This window comes from Bubalus bubalis, chromosome 15 (genome assembly GCF_019923935.1).
Source record: "Bubalus bubalis isolate 160015118507 breed Murrah chromosome 15, NDDB_SH_1, whole genome shotgun sequence".
Classification (NCBI taxonomy): Eukaryota; Metazoa; Chordata; class Mammalia; order Artiodactyla; family Bovidae; genus Bubalus; species Bubalus bubalis.
Genome location: NC_059171.1, coordinates 43698926 through 43707487, shown reverse-complemented (window position 1 = coordinate 43707487; position 8562 = coordinate 43698926). Strand labels below are relative to the sequence as shown.

The following is an 8562-nucleotide window of genomic DNA, read 5'->3' as shown; positions in this document are numbered from 1 at the left end:
ATCTTCCCAAAACTTTTTATTTTTTTGAGCAAAGAACTGTTCCAGGTACCTTTTGCAGTCTTCCAGAGAACTGAAATTTTTTCCATTGAGAGAATTTTGTAAAGATCGAAATAAATGGAAATCTGAAGGTTCAATGTCTGGGGAATATGGTGGAGGAATCAGAATTTCCCAGCCAAGCTGTAATGATTTTTGTCTGGTCATCAAAGAAACATGTGGTCTTGCATTATCCTAATGAAAGATTATGCAGTTTCTATTGACTGATTCTGGACGCTTTTCATTGAGTGCTGCTTTCAGTTAGTCTAACTGGGAGCAGTACTTCTTGGAATTGACTGTTTGGTTTTCTGGAAGGAGCTCATTATAGAGGACTCCTATCTAATCCCACCATATACACAACATCACCTTCTTTGGATGAAGCCTTTTGTGTGGCTGACGGTGGTTCATTTCGCTTGTCCCATGATCTCTTCCATTCCACATTATTGAACAGTATCCATTTCTCATTGCCTGTCACAATTTATATTAAAAATGGAACACTTTCATTACATTTCAGTAGAGAATCACATGTGGAAATATGATCAAGAAGGTTCTTTTGGCTTAACTTAAGTCGAACCCAAATATCAAAGTGATTAACATAACCGTGCTGGTGCAAATGATTTTCAATGCTTGATTTGGATATTTTGAGTATGTCGGCTATTTCTCATGTGGTATAATGTTGATTGCTCTCAGTTAATGTCTCGATTTGATTGCTGTCCACTTAAACTGGTCTACCTGACTGTGGAGCATCATACGCAGAGAAATCTCCAGCACGAGATTTTTGACACGTGCAAAACACTTTTGACACATTCGCTCAGTCACAGCACCTTCTCCATGCTCTGCACAAAACTTTTTTTTTTTGTATCAGTTGTGTTTTTACCTTTCTTGACATAATCAAGCATAATATGCCAAAATTGTTGCTTTTTTTCTTCCATCTTCAATATTAAAATAAAGAAAGTGAAAGTGAAGTAGCTCAGTTGTGTCCGACTCTTTGTGACCCAGTGGACTGTAGCCCATCAGACTCCTCCATCCATGGGATTCTCCAGGCAAGAATACTGGAGTGGGTTGCCATTTCCTTCTTCAGGGGATCTTTCCAGCCCAGGGATTGAACCCAGGTCTCCTGCATTGCAGGCAGACACTTTACCCTCTGATTCAATGGCTACCCCCAAATTCACCAATTTTGGTAAGTTTCTTTTAAAAAATGCATGTTGCTGTGAGAGGTGTCCCACTACAATCTTACAGAATTGTTTCCAGTGAAGTTAGAGACTAAGCACTACTACAGTCATCATACAAAAAAACCAAGTGAATTTTTTGGCCAATTCATAAAAAAAAAAAAAAAAGTCAGTGAGTCTCCTTGTTCACTTCTAGGTGACTTCCTTTATATCTTACCAGATGATCCAAATATTTAAAAGGATCATAGCCTTCTTCCTTTAAACAACGTAGTGCCCAGAAAAGCTGGTCCAGGGGAGGAAATTCTTTCTAAGGAACCCACTTCCAACTTTCATTCTTTTCAGGCTCTGCATTCTTTGGTCCTAAATCATGAGTCAGGTCCACCTCTCCTTTCATTAAAATAGTGACAAATGGTAATGCTCTTTCTCAACAAAAGAATTCACAACCGAGACAAAGTGAACATTTTTCAGGTGAAGAGCTCCTTCTTCCCAGGTTTCCCTTTAAGCACATTTTTCCCAGCTTTCACCGAACTCCAAGTGGCCCCCAGGAAGTTGGAAACTGCTAGCTCCAAACGACCCTTTCCTCTTGCCCAGGAGGACACAGCGAGGATGCCTGCAGCTGGTCACCACAGCTCCTATTCCAACTCCCGGGCACCGCCTCCGTGGCTCCACACGCCCGTCATCAAGCCTTCACCAGTATTTTTAATGTTCCATATAACTCCCCAAATATTCACACTGAAAAAAAATTCTATTCAATTTGCTAACATATAGAACTTATTTATTTATAGAATATTTAGAAAAATGCCATTCAAATTACATGCATAATATTTGTTTTATATTTATGTGTGGTTTTTAACCTAAAATAAAATTTTGAAATTTTATATTCCAGTTTGAGTGACAATAATAGCTTAGTACCATGAATATTTTTCCACTCTGTTTTTCATTTTTATTCTCCACTTTTGGCTTATTTGGACAAAATAAACAGTTTCTAAATGCATGATTAATCATTCCATTTGGAAGATTTATTTAAAAATTTTTTCTCTCATACATTTTAAAACAAAAAAATTCTAGGAGACCCATTTTTCTTATGATAATAAGACATCACAGAGAAATCTAAGCTGTTTTTAACCTTAAATTCATTCCCACTGCTAGTCATATTTTAATGGCTGAGGTAATAGATTCATCTTTGTGCTTTCACACTCGAGTGGCTAGCACAATGGTTGCCATGTCCTTGTTGTTCAATAAATATTTGTTGAACTGAGTTGAAATGAATCAAGTTGTAAATATTTTCTGCTCATATGAGTGAAACTAAGAAATACACAACTTTTCTTGGTTGAGTTTAGGAGCTATTCTGATACTAATAATTAAACATTAGCCTTTGCACTGCATTTTGAAATTTGAGTTGAGGTCAGTAACCACATATAACCTGTTTCTTTTTGGAATAGATGATGAAAAAATTTCAACTCTTGCCAACTTGTTTTGGAAAGGAAATATGTAGATATAGTAAAAGTAGAGAAAGAAGTATTTTACCCATTTTGAAACTATTGATTCCTAATTAAAATACTGCATGTTAAAACTTGTCAGTCTTTACTCACCGCAGTATGATGACATGAAGCCCTACCTGGAAGACATAAGAATTCTTAGAATCAAACTGTTGGACTACTGTGGATCAAAGATCATTCTATAAGCTTTTACCCTAAAGGGATAATACACTCCTCAAGTCTTTCAGTCTCATTTGCTGGCATTCTGTATTCAACAAGCAGCCTTAAGTGTACCTAGGCATTGTTTCTTAGGCATTTAATTTATTCTGGGAAAGGCTGTCTTTCATTACAGAAATAAATATTTTGATCATTAGTATGGCATTGTAAATGAGGATATTAAAATTATTACTAGGAAAAACAAAATTTAAAGAAGCTAATATCCTCTCTTGATATTTCTGAGTTACAATGCTTTTCTTATAGGATGACTTCTATCAAAATTTGAAAGTTAATAAAGCACAGTTAATAAAGTTAATAAAGGTTGCAAAGAGTCGGATGTGACTTAGTGACTGAACAACAGCAAAGGACAGTTATTAGTGATGAGTTCTTTCCTTTATATGTGTCTGTAGTCAGGTTAGTGAATTTGAAGTGAGGATTTCTCCTGTGTGCTTTGAAAAGGTAATGCCAAAATATTAAACTATGTTGTTCTCAGTAACATTTTTCGAAAAAAATCATCACCTTTCAAAAGAGCACTCAAGGCTTTAACTGGTTATACTCAGAACATAAACAGTTGTACAGTCTGAGCCGAGTGCATATCTAATTCAGTCTTTGAATTTAATATACTTCATATGTGAAAAAATTCATTTGTTTACATGGGGAAAGAGTAGAGCAACCTAATACAAAATTATAGAATGTAAACCTTGTAATAGACTTGACTTTATTCTCCAACATCTTGGCATGAGGTCAGCTTTGCTTATTATGATTGGCGCAGGTCATAAACTGGCAAGTTAGCCTAGTGAGACTGGAGTAAATCTAGCTGTTTACATCATTAAATTTTGAATGATGGCATATTTCTACACTTTTCTGCCAACTTTGCCTTTGATAAACAATTCTTAAGATCAATAATTTGTTAACTGTGACAATCAGGAATGAATCCAGAGACACTAATTCCATATGATTTATTTTACGCCAAACTCTCAAGCTCTCCTAGGGGCACTGTGAGTTATTAGTGTGTATTAAAAGCAAAAACTGAATACAGTAGATTTCCAGTGAGCACTGAGTTCACTCCAAAAGCTTATATAAATGTTCTCATTAAGTTGCAACTCTACAGCCATACTAGAGAACTGTTTTATTTAATTCCAAGGCCACCTTTCCAATGGCTGGCATATCTATCCCCAGGCTAAGGGCCTTAAGGTTAAGTTTACACCTTGAAAAACATAATTAAAATGATAAAATGAACAACACTTCCGGTCAGTTCTCCAAAAATCATTAATTAAAACAATCAGTCCAGTAGCAACCTTGGCAACCTTGGATTGGATTCATATTCCAAGATGAGGTTTACCAAGGCTAGAACTGAAAAATGCCTTAAAATTCACAGATCTGACTGGTAAAAAAATGTTGGCTTTAGAATTAGATAAATGGAGGTTTGAATGCTAGCCCTGCTACCTCTTGGCTGTGTGATTTGGAACAAATTATTTATCCTCTCTAAGCCTCAGTTTATACTTTCCAGTGTTGTTCTGAGTATATGTAAAATACAGTATGAAATTGCCTAATAAAATGCATGGCATGGTGTACATACTTTATCCAGTGTACTGTCAGGCTTTTCTCATGATAAAATGATTTACTTGAGGACATAGATTTTCATCTTTTTGGTTAAATGCTGTACCAGAATACCATGAACATTTTGTCACATAGGAATGCTCAGTAAGTATTCATTGAAATTAGAATAAGTCTCTGTATCCTCATTGCTAAAATGGGAGAGGAAATAATTTGCTGTATAATATTTAAAGCTGTATAATATTTTTTTCCTATTATGGAGCATTTAATTTATTCCCAGAGTTTTAGGATATGTGTTTGTACATCAGCATATTTTGTGACGGAAATTTAATTCTATTTCAGATGATTACCTAACTATGAATTAGTTTGTGTAGGATTATCATACCAAAATAAATTGATATTTTAAGGCTTTTAGTAATGTAACAAAATGTAATTCCAAAAATATTATATTAATTTATACTCTCAAGATAGTGCATGAGTATATTTGTTTAACCACATCAGTCTCATCAAAAATGAGTATTCTCATTTAAAAAATTTTTGCTAATGTGGGACAATTTAATTTCATTATCTCTAGCTATCTTTGATTTTATAACTATCATGTTATGAAGAAGTTTGTCTTAAAACTCCTAACTGTCCAATCATTGGGCTTTCCTGATTGCTTAGTGATAAAGAATTAGCCTGTGGTGCAGGAGATCCAGAGACAAGGGTTTGATCCCTGGGTTGGGAAGATCTCCTAAAGGAGGAAATGGCAACCCACTCCAGTACTCTTGCCTGGGAAATCTCATGGACAGAGGAATCTGGCAGGTTATAGTTCATGGAGTCACAAAGAGTCAGACATGACAGAGGGACCAAGCACAAATTCAGTCATTGCTCAGTAAGGAGTGACTGAATCAGTGAGTGAATTAAGTATTATACCCCAGCATGGAGTCTTATGTCAGCAATTTAAAATATTGGATTTTTCAGACATAATCTTTTCCAAGTAGATTGAATTATTACTTTCAATGAATTGGGAGTATTATGTGTTGTAAACATTATACTCACAAGGCTTTAGGAGTATTTCTCATAGAGATAGGATGATAAGTAATAGGAATTAAACTGTAATAGGAAGTAAACAACGTGCTATTGGAGAAAGGAAACGCCTAGGAGGATGGAAATACCGGCTTTGATTTGGATCTTGAAATAAGATCACAGTGGTAAAAAAAAATGTTCACTGGTAGAGAAAAGGACTTCCTTGGAAGACAATGGAGAAGGAAATGGTAACCCACTCCAGTATTCCTGCCTGAAGAATCTCATGGATGGAGAAGCCCGGTAGGCTACAGTCCACAGGGTTGCAAAGAGTCGGACATGACTGAGCGACTTCACTTTCTTTCTTTCTTGGAAGATAAACCAAGGGTGTCAGATTAGGAGCAGGTTACAAGAGATTAAAAAGAAAAGATTCAGTTATTAAACTAAGTGTATAGTTTTCTTCAAACTATGAAGAACTATCAAAGCTGTTTCACCAGCAAGTGGATTTTATCATTTGTATTTTCAAAAGTTAACTCTGGCAACAGTGTATAGAAAGACACAGGGCTAAAGAGAGAGCCTGAATGTATAGATGAAGAGTTGGATTCAAATTTCTAACTGAAGTTAAGACAGTCTTTTCTATCTTAAAAAAAAAAAAAACAAAAAAACCCACCCTTTATTAACAACATTTTAAAAAAAGACTACCTGACAAGACTAGCTTCTCTTAATCTGCAGTATATTTATAAGCAATATGCAAGTATTTAACTCTTATGTCACTTTGCTATGATGTTAAAAGGTACCCTGAACTTGTACCTGAATCAGAGTGTAGAAAATGCTTGATTTAGGCTTTCTATGACAGTCTTTATAGCTTCTGACAAACTGTGGCTTGTCCTGAGAACTCTTGTTTTCTTCTTTGATAGCAACAGCAAACTTTCAAAATTGCACAAATATGGTTTATAATGTTTATGTAAGAAGTCATATGGGACACTTTCTCAGATTTTACCACGTATGTCATTAAAATAACTTTTAAGAAATGTCCTAAATGTTCCTATTAGAAATCCTTATCATTTTGGTCTTTAGCTCTTTCTCTATATCTTGTCAAGTAGATTTTATGCATTCAGTCGTGCAGCTAAAAGCATATAATTAAAGAGAAGTGATTTCAACAAGTTGTCATTTTTAGGGAAAATAATTTTTAAGCAAGTTCACTGTACATGACTGTATAAACATAAAAGTAGGATACACGCTGCTGTACAAAAACACATTTTGTTAGCTTGTAGGGTGGCCACACAGGCTGACCTGCCTTAAATCACTGGAAAATAAAGTCTACTTGTTTTGAACTGATCTACATTGGTTTGTGGCAGTAAATTCATCCACAGTATTAAAAAAACAGAATAGGCTCTACAGTTCATCACCCGACTTGATTTCAACTTTTCTGTGCTTCTTGATTTTAATCTCTTGGGAGGGTGCCTTACTTTTTGCTGTTATCCAGGTTCCTCCCTCTCAAAGAGATGTGAATAAGGATACTTCTGTACTGCCTTTCCAATAAGGATCCCCGTGAGTCTTGTTTGGACGACTCATAGGCACCTTTTATAGTACAGGAAACGCAAGCGAGTGGAGAGGTTAAGGAAACTGCTCAAGGACATTGAGGAAGTTGAAGTCAAAGCTAGAAATAGTGAACAGGCCTTCTTACTCCAAGTCCTTGGCACAACCATCACATTTCAGTCTCTCTGATGTTGAGAGAACAGCCATCCTGGCATCATTCATTTAAATTAATTTTCCATCTCAATAAAGCAAGCATATGACAATGAACTTTAAAAGGAAAATAAAGCCCAAAGCAGAAGATATAACTAAATTTGAATTTAGTAATTACCCTTTTTAAATTTTTCCTCCTGTACCCAGTCATCGGTTACAAGAGCCAAAGGTAAAAATTTAGATCAAGAGTTTGTAATGGTACGGGTGGGATGGCATAAGTGGCACTGCATTGACATTACTTTATCCAACTCAGTTCATCATGTATCCTTGAAAGATTTATCCTGTTCCAGGAACTGCATGAAAGCTACAAACATGGTTTAGACATTGTCCCTACCTTTGAGAAGCTAATATTTTACCAGGAGAGACACACATAAAAACATACATATATACATATGGCAGTAAAGTCTATGAGGTGTTAATATTGAGGATTATATAGAGCATTATAGACACTAAGAGAAGGGGTTCTGAATTTAACATAAAATAAGCTGTGGGTCCAGGGATTGCTCTCTTAGGGAAAGAATACTTGGGGGTTGAGCTTTGAAGGATTCTTATTGTGGCCAAAGAAAAAGTCAGAAGAGAACACAAATAAAAGGAATAATATTTATGGATGCAAAAAGATGTGAATTGCACCTTCATACAAAGGATTATTGTTTAATAATCTGAGAATGTAGATGCAGGGGGTTATAAAAACTGAAATGAGAGAGCTAGGAAGAGATGGGAAAAGATATCTTGCTTAAATCCCTGCAAGCAAATCCTTTTAGGAATGGCACACAGTTCAGTTCAGTTCAGTTCAGTCTAGTTGCTCAGTCATGTATGACTCTTTGTGACCCAAAGGACAGCAGCACACTAGGCCTCCCTGTACATCACCAACACCCAGAGTTTACCCAAACTCATGTCCATTGAGTCGGTGATGCCAACCAACCATTTCATCCTCTGACATCCCCTTCTCCTCCTGCCCTCAATCTTTCCCAGCATCAGGGCCTTTTCCAGTTAGTCAGCTCTTTGCATCAGGTGGACAAAGTATTGGAGTTTCACCTTCAACATCAGTCCTTCCAGTGAACACCCAGGACTGATCTTTAGAATGGACTGGTTGGATCTCCTTGCAGTCCAAGGGACTCTCAAGAGTCTTCTCCAACACCACAGTTCAAAAGCATCAATTCTTCAGTGCTCAGCTTTCTTTATAGTCAAACTCTCTCATCCATACATGACTACTGGAAAAACCATAACCTTGACTAGATGGACCTTTGTTGGCAAAGTAATGTCTCTGCTTTTTAATATGCTGTCTAGGTTGGTTCTAAGTTTCCTTCCAAGGAGTAAGCGTCTTTTACTTTCATGGCTGCAGTCACCATCTGCAG

The 8562-nt window shown here is 36.2% G+C and overlaps 1 pseudogene; it reads right to left on the bottom strand.

Moving 5' to 3' along the window:
- Positions 1 to 1360: 1360 nt before the first annotated feature.
- On the bottom strand, positions 1361 to 7358 carry LOC102411039 (annotated as a pseudogene).
- Between the last annotated feature and the right edge of the window lie 1204 nt (positions 7359 to 8562).